The sequence below is a fragment of the Salvelinus namaycush genome, chromosome 1 (assembly GCF_016432855.1).
Source record: "Salvelinus namaycush isolate Seneca chromosome 1, SaNama_1.0, whole genome shotgun sequence".
Classification (NCBI taxonomy): Eukaryota; Metazoa; Chordata; class Actinopteri; order Salmoniformes; family Salmonidae; genus Salvelinus; species Salvelinus namaycush.
This window is the reverse complement of record NC_052307.1, coordinates 19,204,931-19,220,173: the sequence shown is the minus strand read 5'-3', so window position 1 is coordinate 19,220,173 and position 15,243 is coordinate 19,204,931.

Genomic DNA, 15,243 nt, shown 5'->3' with positions numbered 1-15,243 from the left:
CAAGCCTACTACTCTTTTGTTGTCTGCAAACTTGATGATTGAGTTGGAGGCGTGCATGGCCACACAGTCACGGGTGAACAGGCAGTACAGGAGAGGGCTGAGCACGCACCCTTGTGGGGCCCCAGTGTTGAGGATCAGCGAAGTGGAGATGTGGTTTCCTACCTTTAGGACCCAATTGCACATGGCGGGGTTGAGTCCCAGGGTCTCAAGCTTAATGATGAGCTTGGAGGGTACTATGGTGTTGAATGCTGAGCTATAGTCAATGAACAGCATTCTTACATAGGTATTCCTCTTGTCCAGATGGGATAGGGCAGTGTGCAGTGTGATGGCGATTGCATCGTCTGTGGACCTATTGGGGCGGTAAGCAAATTGTGGGTCTAGGGTGACAGGTAAGGTGGAGGTGATAGGATCTTTGTCTAGTCTCTCAAAGCACTTCATGATGACAGAAGTGAGTGCTATGGGACAAGAGTCATTTAGTTCAGTTACCTTTGCATTCTTGGGTACAGGAACAATGGTGGCCATCTTGAAGCATGTGGGGACAGCAGACTGGGATAGGGAGAGATTGAATATGTCTGTAAACACACCAGCCAGCTGGTCTACGCATGCTCTGAGGACGCGGCTATGGATGCCGTCTGGGCCGGCAGCTTTGCTAGGGTTAACACGTTTAAATGTCTTACTCACGTCGGCCACGGAGAATGAAAGCCTACAGTCTTTGGTAGCGGGCCGCATCAGTGGCTCTGTATTAGCCTCGAAGCTGGCAAAGGTGTTAAGTTTGTCTCGAAGCAAGACGTTGGTGTCCGCGACGTGGCTGGTTTTCCTTTTGTAGTCCGTGATTGTCTGTAGACCCTGCCACATATGTCTCATGTCTGAGCCATTGAATCTATACTGATATTTTGCTTGTTTGATTGCCTTGCGGAGGGAATGAGTACTCTGTTTGTATTCTGCCATATTCCCAGTCGCCTTGCCATCCCAGTCCATGTGATCAAAACAATCTTGAGGCGTTGAATAGTCCTTAACACAGGTACTTCCTGTTTGAGTTTCTGCCTATAAGAAGGAAGGAGCAAAATGGAGTCGTGGTCAGATTTGCCGAAAGGAGGGCGGGGGAGGGCCTTGTAAGCATCGCGGAAGTTAGAGTAGCAATGGTCCCGTGTTTTTCCAGCGCGAGTGCTACAGTCGATATGCTGATAGAATTTAGGTAGTCTTTTTCTCAAATGTGCTTTGTTAAAATCCCCAGCTACAATAAATGCAGAAATATGGTTTCCAGTCTGCATAAAGTCCTGTGAAGTTCCTTGTGGGCCGTTGTGGTATCGGCTTGGGGGGGGGGGGGAAATTCTCTTGGGAGATAATACAGTCGGCATTTGACTGAGGAATTCTAGGTCTGGTGAAGAAAAGGACTTGAGTTCCTGTATATTGTTACAATTACACCATGAGTCATTAATCATGAAACATACACCCGAGAAACAGAGTATGTTGCAATCCCTGATGTCTCTCTGGAAGCAACCCTTGCATAGAGTTGATCAGGCTGTTGATTGTGGCCTGTGGAATGTTGTCCCACTACTCTTCAATGGCTGTGCGAAGTTGCTGCACATTGGCCGATACTGGAACACTATGTCGTATATGCCAATCCAGAGCATCCTAAACATGCTCAATGGTTGACATGTCTGCTGAGTATGCAGGCCATGGAAGAACTGGGACATTTTCAGCTTCCAGGAATTGTGTACAAATCCTTGTGACATGGGGTTGTGCATATCATGCTGAAACATGAGGGGATGGAGGGGAATAAATGGCACGACAATGGACCTCAGGATCTCATCACGGTGTCTCCTTGCATTCAAATTGCCATTGATAAAATGCAATTGTGTTTGTTTTCCGTAGCTTATGCCTGCTCATACCCCACCGACACTATGGGGCACTCTTTTTCACCCTGGTGAGGAAGACGAGCGCGCAGATGAGTTTCCCTGAGACGGTTTCTGACAGTTTGTGCAGAAATTAATTGTTTGTGCAAACCCACAGTTTCATCAGCTGTCCGGGTGGCTGATCCCACATGTGAAGAAGCCGTATGTGGAGGTCCTGGGCTTGCGTGTTTACACGTGTTGTGCGGTTTCAATTGGACATACTGCCAAATTCTCTAAAACGACTCGAGGTGGTTGAGAAATTAACATTACATTCTCTGGCAACAGCTCTGATGGACTACAACATAGCTATCTTCATCACTGTGATGCTGGTCAGGAAACTGGTGTTGACCATAGTGTCAGAGGTACTACACTTTCTATCTCTCTCTATCACTACAAAAAAGCTATTCAATTATTGCCAGATAATACATTTTGGACTAGTCATTAATGGGCTAGTCATTGTCCACTCCTGGTTTAAGTATGTCCTGTCATCTTTTTAACTGGCAGTATTCTTCCATCACATTCCTCTCTCTCCACTCCCTTTCTCTCTCTCTACCCCATCTCTTGTTCCCAGGGGGACTAGTTGTGTTGTTGCTAATGAGAAAGACCTTGCAAAGACCATCCAGACCCATCTCATTCCTCAACCTGTTGTTCCCACTGGTAGTACCCCTGTCCACCCTCCCCTCCTGGCAGGGGGAGATTCACGTCTGGGCCCTAGTCAGTTGTACAACTGAATGCATTCAACTGAAATGTGTCTTCCGTATTTAACCCAACCCCTCTGAATCAGAGAGGTGCGGGGGGGCTGCCTTAATCGACATCCACATCATCAGCGCCTGGGAAACAGGTTAACTCAGTGGCAGAACGACAGATTTTTACCTTGTCAGCTCAGGGATTTGATCCAGCAACCTTTCGGGTTACTGGCCCAACGTTCCTACCCGCCAGGCTACCTGCCGCCCCATGAACATGGTGGTGTATGTGGGAGACAGCAGCAAGGGGCATGGTACGACCAGGACACAATGACACCACCTATTTGTTCTCAACATTTAATTCCCTTTAGTAAAAAAAATAAATATTCAGCATTAAAATGTATTGTTGCTATGGATTTATAAACTGAAGGATGCCTAATGGCATGCGCATGTTTGTGTTAGTGCACACGTGCATGCGTGTGTGTGTCCATGTCCATTTTCTATGATTCAGTTTATTTTGAGGGAAAACACACTCCACCAGTGATCTAGTTTGTTATGATGTCAGAGCAGAAGTGTAATGATGACACTGAATGAAGTGATGAAAACATGAGGGTGATGTCTCTGGCAGCCCCTGAAGTACTGGCTCAGAAACCCTACAGCAAGGCAGTGAACTGCTGGTCCATCGGAGTCATCAAGATGTTGAGGCCGCTGGATGACTATAGGGTTACCACCACAGGGTCCTGTTGATATTATGTACTGTGGGTGTCTGTCTGTACTACAACCCACCCAGAGACGTGGAGGTGGCAGGATGACTGTAAGGGTACCACCACATGGTCCTTTACATGTTGACGTACTGAATGAACAGTGCCACCAGCAGGTAGAGGAAGAGCAGAAACGCAAACAGCAGGCTGCTGTCCAATGGGTTCCAGTGTAATGGGGTTAAGGTGTGTGAGGGTGTGTATGTGTGTGGTGTGATGAAATGAGGGGCGAGATGGGCTGGGCCACGAGGAATGTGTGTTAAAGTGTGTGTGTGAGAGAGAGAGTGTGCAAAAGAGCATGTTGTGGCAAGAACAGAACAGTGGAAGAAATCTCTCCTCCTCTGTGCCACACCTTCTTGCCCCTCTGGAAATATTTCAGACAAGGTAAAGTATGTAAAGTATGTCTATATCTGTCTATACCTTTACTCCCGTCAGTTACATCACTGATTTATTTGACTAACCTAACTGCTATTATGTTAAAGAGAAAATGGGAGAGAGGATTAAAATGACAGGAAGAAAGAAGATATGACCGTCTAATTTCTTCTCAAAAGGGGGTTGGATCAAATGGAATGAGCCTTGTGTAAATAAGCAACGTGTGTGTGCATGTGTGTGTGTTTGGGGAGGGGATGTTAAGCATGCTTGTTGTAGTACAGTTCTGTACCCTGTCCGTGTGTGTGTGTATGTCTATATCTGTGTGTCGTCCCCAGTCATCCATTCCTCACCTGTTCTTTGGTCCGTTGCTGAGCCTGCCTCCTACCAGTGTCTGTAGGGAGGGCAGAGCAGAGCGGCTCAGCTGCTATCTAACTCGGTCATCGCCTGCCACCGGCATCATCTCAACACCCACAGCCACTCCTCCACTGCAGACTCCTCCTGCCTCTGCCTCTCTGCATAGTACAGCACCTAGAGCCCACAACCACCACCTCACAGCCCAGCCCAACACAGCCAGGCCACTAGTAGTCTGTCAATACAACAGACCACTACAGAGATGGACAGAGAAGATGTCAATAAAGTAATGTTCATAAGGCACAACACGAAAGAAACTGCAATGAAATGGGGAGGTAGAATACTATCTGAACTTGTGCAATATCAAATGCTTGTTTTTGTATATTTCGTTGCAACACGTTGTTTATGGTGTGTACTCTAATGAGCATAACCTAGCTCCAATAAAGAACATGTTCAAATCAATAGTGGACAGCATCAACAGGGTTGAATTCAGGTGTGCAACAATGTACACGTTGAGTGTTTGTGTGTTTTTGGGTGAATGAATGAATTGACAATGGATGAGAATCCTAGGCTGGATGCCTGGCTGGACATAATGTAAAGTTTGCGGGAACAGTACATGCACAAAGCCTCTCGATTAAGTGGACACAACGCAAATGAGTTAGTGAGAGCTACACAACGGACACAACCACAAAACAAAGCCAGGTAGCTAACTAGTATGCCCAGGCCTATACCTTAGGGAGGGTGTGCAATTTATTTAACAGTAGAAGGGGAGGGTCATGTGAAAATACGTTTAACGTTGGGGAGGGCGGGGGCATTTCTTTTCATAACATCTTGAGTTACCCCTCCAAAAATAGCACATGGCTAGCATCACATTTGCTACCAATTTAACTAGGCTAGCTAACTAGGTTGCCGGCCCTTAGCTAATCTAGCTAACATTAGCTAATGTTGGTGATTATGTCAATCTGAAATAAAAACCTTAACTGCTTTCGGAAATGAAGTCTTTCAATCATTAGATGGAAAGTTCAATGTAATAGCCTACAGCACCTAGAGCCTACAGCACCTGTCCACTTGTGAACAGGCATTATGATTCAGCTGGTGCTGTCTGGGCAAAGCTAGTAGGGTTCGGTGTGGACAGCAATGGGTACACCAGGCGGGCCTGTACACACTGGCTGTATGGGTATCAGGGGGTGAGGCATATCTGAACCAATCAGCAGCAGAGGTTGAGCTTGGGCTACCCATGGCAAAGGCAGCTTAATGAGGTGGTTGTATCATCTTTGGTGAGCTGCTACTGGGCAGGAGTGTTTGGAAAGGCCTAGGTTGTCTGTGGTGAATGCCTGACGTATCCCATACTTCTTGAAAGGTTTGAGCAGGGGGGGACACATCAACGATAACTGAGGCACCTTGCTGTTGCACAATGTCTTGTCGAACTGTCCTGAGGGTGAGGGTCTCAGGCTCAGAAGTGAGGTTTAGTTGTTGAAAAGCCTGTGGAAGGATGATGCTACGAGCCATCGTCAAGCACGGTGTATGTCTCCAGGGCTCGGTCTCTTGTAAAGTAAGACTTTCACGACCTTAAGCATTACTTTGCCAATTGGTTGGGTCTGTCCAGGTACACCTTGGTCGTAGGGACACAAGCTTTTCCATGAAGGCACGGTGGTCTTTCTTGAATGGCTCAGGCATATCACCTTGATAGAGGGCTGCGGCTCTGCTTGATATGCGCTTAGCCCAGGACTTCTTCTGCAACCAGGCTGCCAAGTCATGTAGGGTGTACGTCTGGTCTGTGCCAGTCCAGAGGATGCTGCGATCGGAGCAGTACTCAATGAATTCATCCCGGTAGCTTTGTGGCATCTTGCTCAAGAGCCGGTCGACGTGGGAACCACATCTGAGCTCATAGCCGTTCTGCCCCTCAAGTGTCCTGAGCATGCCTACCAGTGAGTGGATAGACAGGGCAAGGTGTAGAAGGCTTCTCAGAACCTGACGGCTGGGGAGTTTAGGATGTTAGCTAGCTCACACTGGATGAGTTGGAGGAGCTGAACTTACTTGTCCTGCATGGCTTGTAAGGCAGCAGTGTTAAGGTCTTGGGTCGTGCACGTAGGCCTTAGCGAGCTTGACTGCACTCTGTAGTTTCACATGGGCCACGAGCACTTGATACTTATACTGCTCATTTAGGTGTCTGTGACTGCCCATCAGGTCATTTAGGGCCATCTTGAGGGCAAAGTAATACTTTCTACCGCTCTCAAAGTAGGGCAACAACGGCTTCGGAATGCAGTATAATTAGGCAATCAGCTGATCCATGCCAGGTGGTGGAGCAGGCTCCTGGTAGGGTGCCATCTGCCCCGGGGAAGGATATGCTGCTGCTGGATTGGGATAGGGCATGCCTAAGCCTGGATGGAAACCTAGTGCTGCTGGAGCTGAATAAGGGATGCTTTGTCCTGCAGGTAAGTAGGGTTTACCTGGAACAGGGTATGGTGTAAATCCTGGTGCAGGTTGTGGCACTGCAGATGCCTGCGGCTATGGAACCCTGACCTGTCCACCGGACGTGCTACCTGTCCCAGACCTGCTGTTTTCAACTCTCTAGAGACCACAGGAGCGGTAGAGATACTCTTAATGATCGGCTATGAAAAGCCAACTGACATTTACTCCTGAGGTGCTGACTTGCTACACCCTCGATAACTACTGTGATTATTATTATTTGACCATGCTGGTCATTTATGAACATTTGAACATCTTGGCCATGTTCTCTTATAATCTCCACCCGGCACAGCCAGAAGAGGACTGGCCACCCCTCATAGCCTGGTTCCTCTCTAGGTTTCTTCCTAGGTTTTGGCCTTTCTAGGGAGTTTTTCCTAGCCACCGTGCTTCTACCCCTGCATTGCTTGATGTTTGGGGTTTTAGGCTGGGTTTCTGTACAGCACTTCGAGATATTAGCTGATGTACGAAGGGCTATATAAAATAAACTTGATTTGATTTGATTTGGTCCAGGGTATGGAGCTGCAGGTGCTGGTCCAGGTATGGAGCCTCATGTGCTGGTATGGGGTATGAAGCCGCATGTGCTGGTTCGGGGTATGGAGCCACAGGTGCTGGAGCTGGGTGAGGAACCACGGGAGCTGGAGCTCGGTGCAGAACCACAGGCGCTGGAGCAGGGTACAGAACCACGGGAGCTGGACCAGGGTGCGGAACCACGAGAGCTGGAGCAGGGTGCGGAACCACGAGAGCTGGAGCAGGGTGCGGAACCACGAGAGCTGGAGCAGGGTGCGGAACCACGAGAGCTGGAGCAGGGTGCGGAACCACAAGAGCTGGAGCAGGGTGCGGAACCACGGGAGCTGGTTCTCCTACCTTGGCGTGTTGTTGTTTTCAACTCTCTAGAGACAGCAGGAGCGGTAGAGATACTCTCAATGATCGGCTATGAAAAGCCAACTGACATTTACTCCTGAGGTGCTGACTTGTTGCACCCTTCGACAACTACTGTGATTATTATTATTTGACCATGCTGGTCATTTATGAACATTTGAACATCTTGGCCATGTTCTGTTATAATCTCCCCCCGGCACAGCCAGAAGAGGACTGGCCAGCCCTCATAGACTGGTTCCTCTCTAGGTTTCTTCCTAGGTTTTGGCCTTTCGAGGGAGTTTTTCCTAGCCATCGTGATTCTACACCTGCATTGCTTGCTGTTTGGGGTTTTAGGCTGGGTTTCTGTACAGCACTTTGAGATATCAGCTGATGTAAGAAGGGCTGATTTTTTTTTTTGATTTGAAAAGTGCCTTGGGTAGGCAGGGAGAAGACGATGTGAGTCTTCATTGTCTCTGCCTCTTTCTCCTAGGTTGGCGTGTTGTGGTTGTGTCAGTGGGACAAAGCTGCCACATGATTCATCAGATAGTGCTGGTGAGGGGCTCCTCTGCTCTTACTGAATTATCTGGGTTCTGGCTGCATCAACACTATCCTTTTATTTAAGAAAGGATGTCACAAGCTTGGCTAGCTCTAGCTCATTAGCTACCTTCTGTAAATGCTGCTGCCTGTTCAGTTGTGTAGCTATTGCTTCTCGGTCCTGGTGAACTTTCTCCTGTCGACGCTGCGCTTCTTCCTGTTGTCGCTGAGCTTCTCTGGCTTCGCTGCTATGCGTTGACACTCTGTTGACGTTGTGATCTTGCTCTAGCTGACGTTGTAGGTTATTAAATTCCATGAGCTTCATTCTTTCCTCTAACATAACTGTTTGGAGGTCGGATAGGTCTGGGATGCGACTCACCGATGAGTGGGCACTATATCTGGAGCTGGTAACACTCCTCTCTGAACGGATGTCTGCTCGACTACTCCTTTGTCCTAATGAGGGGGGTGCCTGGTTGGCTACTTTGAATAATCTCAAATATAAAATATATTTTCATTTGTTTAACACTTTTTTGGTTACTACATGATTACATATGTGTTACTTCATAGTCTTCACTATTATTCTACAATGTAGAAAATAGTCAAAGTGAAGAAAAACCCTTGAATGAGTAGGTGTATCCAAACTTTTGTATGTTAAAGCATTTGTTTCATTAATAGGGCCTTAATATGTTGAAATGGAACCAAATGGTCTATTTTTGTCTTCAGTCCTTTTTAAATAGGATAGATGGGCGATATGGGCTATGGTATAGGTCGAATGTGATAGTCTGCCTATAACCAGCCTGAGTTGGCCTTTAACTTAAATCCTATTCTATTCAGACTTTAATCAAATTGGAAATTAGCTATTATCAGGCTGGTTCTCGAGTGTGGGAAAAATCCACCCGCACTAGACACCCCCCCACCTATTCAGCCAGTCAGGAGCCAATACTTCTTTTTACTAAACGTATGTGATAAAATAGTATGCAACGATGTGTACATAGTATGCAGTTTAAGTATTGTCGTGGAAAATCATTTCAAATACAACGCTTATTAGAACTTGTAAATTCAAACATGCTCTTTATTACAACTGTACAGCCAACTGGCATGTCCCCGCGGAACACACCCCGCCCCCCCCAGAAGTCCATTTCCTATATTTATACACACATAGTATTATGTCCCTCCCCTATGCAAATGAAGTTTCCTTTCTCAAGTCATTCCCCACCATCATCCTTTAGTTCAAGCTTCCTACTTGTTCACGCCCTATAACGCCATCTGCTTTCAATTAGTTTATAATGGTGGCTGTTCTCTTAGGCGCCTACATGTCTAGTCTCATGCACTTAAGGGAATCAGCAGACTATATATCTAGGTGTCCAATTTCCCTAGGCGCCTACGTGTCTCTGGTATGTGTCCTGAGTGGAATTTGTCAGACTATATGTGTCTGTTCTAGCATTAGTGTGTCCAGTTGCCCTTTGTTCTGCTCTCCCCTATCCTTAGTGTGTGCAATTGTCTTAGAAGTCTATTTTTAATGTTCAGCTAGCTTATGTTACTACTACAATCCCCCCTCTGGGGCTATTAAGCCACATAAATGATACAAATAAGACTATGGGATAGTAAATGAAAAAACCTATGATAAACAAGAAAATACAAAAAATAAAAACAAAGTGAAGCATATAAACCAACTAGACCAAACATCTCCAATATTCATAAGAGTAAAAGATTCAATCAGAAACAGTATAAAAAATAAAAATAATACAATGAATATAATAAGAAATTGAATATGACATCAGCATTAGCCTTTACTTCTGCTCGTAATCCTTTGAGTTTGGCCATAGCAATATTGTGAATAAAGGTGAAACAGTCATCCCCAAACATGACACAAACTCCACCCTTCTCCACTAAGAGCCAATTAAGTATAGTTAATGAATCCCTGTTGGTTATAGCATATATAATTAATCTATTCTAAGTTCTTATTTGGTGTTATCCACAAAAATATAGATTCAAATCCTGATTTAACCTCATCTCTGGCCTTGAAATCCCTAGGTAGACCTCTAAGCAGTCCAATTGCATTAAGGTATACCTCAGGATCCTTCTCATAAGCCCTTTTAACTCTAGGTTTTACATAGTCATCATGGGGTGATTTAATAATCGTAACCTATTTAATTGCTCTAACTAAGGCACAAAGACCAATCCATCCATCAGGCAATACATTCAACAGTTAGTTTTTTCCACACATCCATAAACTATCAGCAATACCTCTGTCTTGATTTTTCAACATAGTAAGAGATGGCGCAACCTGAGTTATGTGACCACACAACCCTTTTCTATTCATAATCAACCCTTTATCATTATTTTTATGAACTCCCACATTCTCTAACACCCAAATAGTATCACATTCTACAGTGGTGTTTCCTACATCAATTCCTTCGGTGTCATGGCTGTAAAAACATTCATATTTTCCTTTAACCACGGTACCTCTGTCTAATTGAGGTACATTTAATTCAGATCTAATATTATAGGCAACACAATCATTGTCTCCCAGCATGGTCTCATTCAACATAGTTTTACCCCTAGTACTTACCCAGAACAATCCTACATTTTATGTCACACAAGGGAATAGAATACTTTCTATTGGTACAATAGTCATTTTTACAACTTACACAGTTTTTACATGATGCTGGTTCAGAGACTATTAAAAGATCAGACAAAGGTGATTTTCTTCACAAAATACAATTGTCCATTCTGTGTCTGTTTGCCATATACTTAGCCCATTCGTATCACTCCTTCTTCACTACTTCTTCTCATGTAGTGTCCTTGAGTGCTTCTGATTCTGATATATCTAATTCTGTTGCTTTTTCAATGTTCTTATCTTGAGGTAGATCATTAGAGTTTATCAGAAAGTTTCAAATATCAGTAAAAACTCTCCTGACTGATGTCTCAGGTTGCTTTGTTGGCACGGTGGTCTGCTTGGTAAGGGCAGTCGATGTCATCTAGTGGTGCTACTCCCTTCGGTCACTGTTGTTCTTGTTATTTCAACTATTAATTCTTCACCTTCAACTGGTTCAATCTGATTCATGATGAGCACCCTCTCGTCTTTTTCTTTGATTAATGTCAGATCACATCCTTTCGGATCCCAAACGACTTGTCCCTTTGTTTGGTGATATGTCCATCCACAGAGTGCCATCTCCGATAAGGGTTTGATCCTTATGATTGAGATAGACTTCAGTTCTCCTGCTTCTGTTATAAATTGAGGTGGAACATAGATTCTAACCTTGTCAGTCTTTTTGGATTGTTCGGCTGATTTCATTCTTCTCTTCCTGCTCCCACCATACATCTTGATTGTGCATTAGTCTGTTGTTTCTATACTAGCATTCACTGTTACTTCTGTTATGTCAATGTCATTATTCTTTTGTTGTTCTAACATCAATTGTCTGTAAAGGAGGCCATTCAAAAGTTTAAAAGTCAATTGTGGGGTAATCCCCATTTTCTTCAGCTTGCGGGACTTTTCCTCCTCTTTCTTCACCTGAGGCTCCCTCCTCAGGCCGGACTTAGCTTCCATCTGGAAGGCTTTCAATTTTAGGCAAGAAACGTTCTTATTCTGTTCCTTGTGAGGCCTCTCCTCCTCTTCTGGGTGCATTAGTCGGTGCACGTGTCATATTTTGGCTTTCACTTGATTTGCTGTTTTCTTGGCTCCTCCCTGGCGTCTCAATCGTTTCCGCTGCTCCTGCTCCCTCCAGGCTCCCTCCTGGTGAATCAGCATCCTCTGTGTCCTCATCTCTATGTGGTTGTATCCTTCTCTCTGTTGGGACTCAGCTGCAGTGGTTCAGATGGTACCACGTCTGGCTTCTTTTCACTTGGACGGCCGTTCTTGTTGCTTTGGCCACCTCATAGGGTCCATCTCTCCTCGGTTGATCCCACTTCCTCCGGATCCCTCCAACGTGGACTAGATCTCCTGGTATCACTGGGAGAGGTCCTTCGGGTCCCCTTGGATCATCAAACACAGAACCTCTCATCCTGGTTCAGGTTTCTGCCTACTTTCTGTGAAGCATTCATACTTAGAGACTTATGGCCTCTGTTCTATGATTGCACCATACATCCTCTTACTTCCATCACTCATCACACAACAAACAGACATTCCAGCTGAAGCTGGCGAACCCCTCTCCTTCTGGTTTCCTAAACATAAGACTTGGAAAACAACAGACAAAACATAACAGCATTGACAATGTTATGTGTTATGCATAAATATATTCATGCAAACTGAAATCTGAGACCATGACAATTCCCACTCTCTCTTTACCTGACTCTATGCCTCCAGGATACTTTTCTGCTGGACTCCACAAAAATAAAAGCCCTAAAAAGCTTCCTCATGCTTCCACCCAGTCTTCCCCTTTCGGCCACAGGTTCTGAGAGGTGTTCCCAAATCATGTCATTTTTACTTAGTTTCCCATCTACTCCATTTCAACTGATAATCATGTGCATAACCTACAATTAACATTCTCTCTTCTTGAATTAATTCAACACTCTATATGCTTTCATATCAATCCCTTTAACATGTTTGTTTAGAGTATAATATCCTATCATCCATTCTCTTTCACATGATGTATTAAAAATAAAACAAGTAGCCTCCAAACTCAACCCAGTATGTCTATAGTGGAATCTAGTCTCTCTCTCTTTCTCTCTCTGATTCCACATCCTCTGTCATGGTGTTTTCAAGCTCACCCATTATTCAGCTGGACCTTACTTCTCGTGAGACTTATGCACCCACCAAAGAGAGACATGAAGAACTTTACCACTGCAGTGTTGTAAGAAGTATACCACCAGCCTGGTGTATCTTGATGTACACTCAGTCTCCAGAATGCAGCCCAAACCCTTCCATTTCTGGCTGTTTTTTCCTGAGGACATACACACTAACACATGGGTTATTTCCTGACAACAGACTTTTCTTGTTATAGCAATATCACTAAATCTTAATTCTTAATAACAGCCCTATGTAACCATTCTGCCTCAATTACCTGGCCTCCTGCCACAGAAATATTCATAATAGTCAAATGATGTTCCCTACATCAACTGCTGTACAATAACATGTAATCAGTCAAATGTCTTCCAGTTGGATTAATATCCAATCCTATCAAAACTAAGTAATAAGTTTCTTAAACTTTTGCTCTAGTGTTCAAAATGCCACCACTTATTCTTTTTACCATATCTTTAGATATGTGAATTGTTCTATTTACTTTAGAATTGTCCCTATATTTTACACAGCCAGCTGTCTTTCCTTTTCTGTGAATTATCTCTATTATTATACATAGTTTCTAGAAATAACACCCCTTCACTATCATTACCAAATAACACCCCTTCACTATCATTACCTTCATTTATGAGTCCCCTAACCCATAACAGCCATTGTTTGATACATACTTAAAACATCCTTAAGTCAATTTATATATCATTTATATCAGTATCAGTCCCTCCTCAGGAACATATACACAACCTTATGTTCCTCAAAACAAAAATAAATTGACCAAACGAGAAAAAGAGAAAAATTATAATAATTACACATTTGCAATAAATTTCCACTATTCGTAATGTAATTAAACCTGGAGAAAACGTCCATCTGTTTCATTCTATGCCCATGTTATTATTGGTCTCTTTCTTCTTCATTCTTGGGTATCATCGCACAACAGACTATCTTTTTATTCAATTAAACATTAGATTTTATCATTCCAATTCCAATGACATTATAAAACAAAAAAATAAAAAAATAAAAAACCTTTAATCTAATATTCTGTAAGTTTTGTCAACCACCTTGTCTCAGGATTAGTTTCCAGAGCTTCCCTAGGCCTATTAAATTTAAACAGTTCTATATCTAAATAACTAAACAGTTATTTCTTAAATACATTTTCCAACCCAATATTCAGGATAACAGTCCTTAGTGTTTACTTTAACTCAAATTTGACCTTATCTATTCAATACACAACATCCCTTTAATAATTAACATTTATACTAAACACTTTAAATACCAGTATTATCTATTTTCCAATAGCCCCGTTGTCTCAGTTTTTCTCTCATTTGTGGCCTGATAATAAAAAGATCAGTACCCCAATCCTTTAAGTCATTACTCTCCCTGGCCCATATCATTTCAGCATGTCTTTTTTTAGATACAGTTCACAGGTCATCAGACACAGTTGTCCCTCACTGTTCAGTCAGTTAGGGTGGGTTTGATCTCCACACCCACTTGTGGTGATATTCTCTCCCATGCCTTAAAGCATTCTGACGTCACCTTCTTATGATAACTCCCTTATTCCACCAGTGTTCTCTCAGATGAATTACAGATGATGTATTTATCAACAAAACCCTCACAAACCCACACTCCAATAAACCCTTTGGAATAACTTTCAACACTTTTTATATGCATAATGAACAAAACACATTTGTGTATTTACCCAAAGACCATAACCCCAAGGAACTGATAGTTTTACCTATGAACCCATGTTATATCAAAAATAAAAATTAAAATAAACCTATTCGAATAACTTATTCAATTTAAGGGTACAACTCTTCATAATTTTCCCAGAGACATAATAGATTTTCAAAGTAATTATACAGTTTGAATAGAGTCTGGTGTCTTAAACATTTTATAAGTAAATCCCACCTGTTCCAACAATTTCTAGTAAAAGGTGATCAGTCTTTCACAGGAAATTCCTAGGATTCAGGGCATTTTGACACCATTAATATGTTTCCACTCCCCCTTTCTTTAGGTACAACTTAAATACATTTTCAAAAACATGTCCATCCTTTTGCATACCCAATTTGAAACTGAATTGGAAAAAACCCTTCCAATAAATCTACTAATGCATATTCATTCCCAGTACATGGTGTACTTACTAGTGAACCATAAGCCAATAATCGCAAAGGGACTGGACTCACTCATCCAGAACTCCATGTTTTAGCCTTATCCAGATATTTTTATTTTTAAAGCGGCTGACTTTAATTAACTGCTTTCCACAGTAATGCAGTCTCCAATGACATTGTTGACCAGAGAAGATTAAAAAACCCTTTTTTTTTTTTTTCCTTATTCTTTCTGGAAAAGAAAGTGTACATATCGTTAATATTCACAATGTTACCTTTTAGTCAGCAAACCAATAATTTTACTTATCCATAGATTTTATTCTAAAGCATCTTTAACAGTTCCAGAGAATTGTGGTATAGAATGTCTAACAATTAAAATTCCATCGTTACTCTACTAGATGTCAAGTCAAACGTGATCTAATACTTCTCCTTGACCACATATAAACTGTAATCTCTATGAAACACTCATTGTTCGCTCAGAGACTA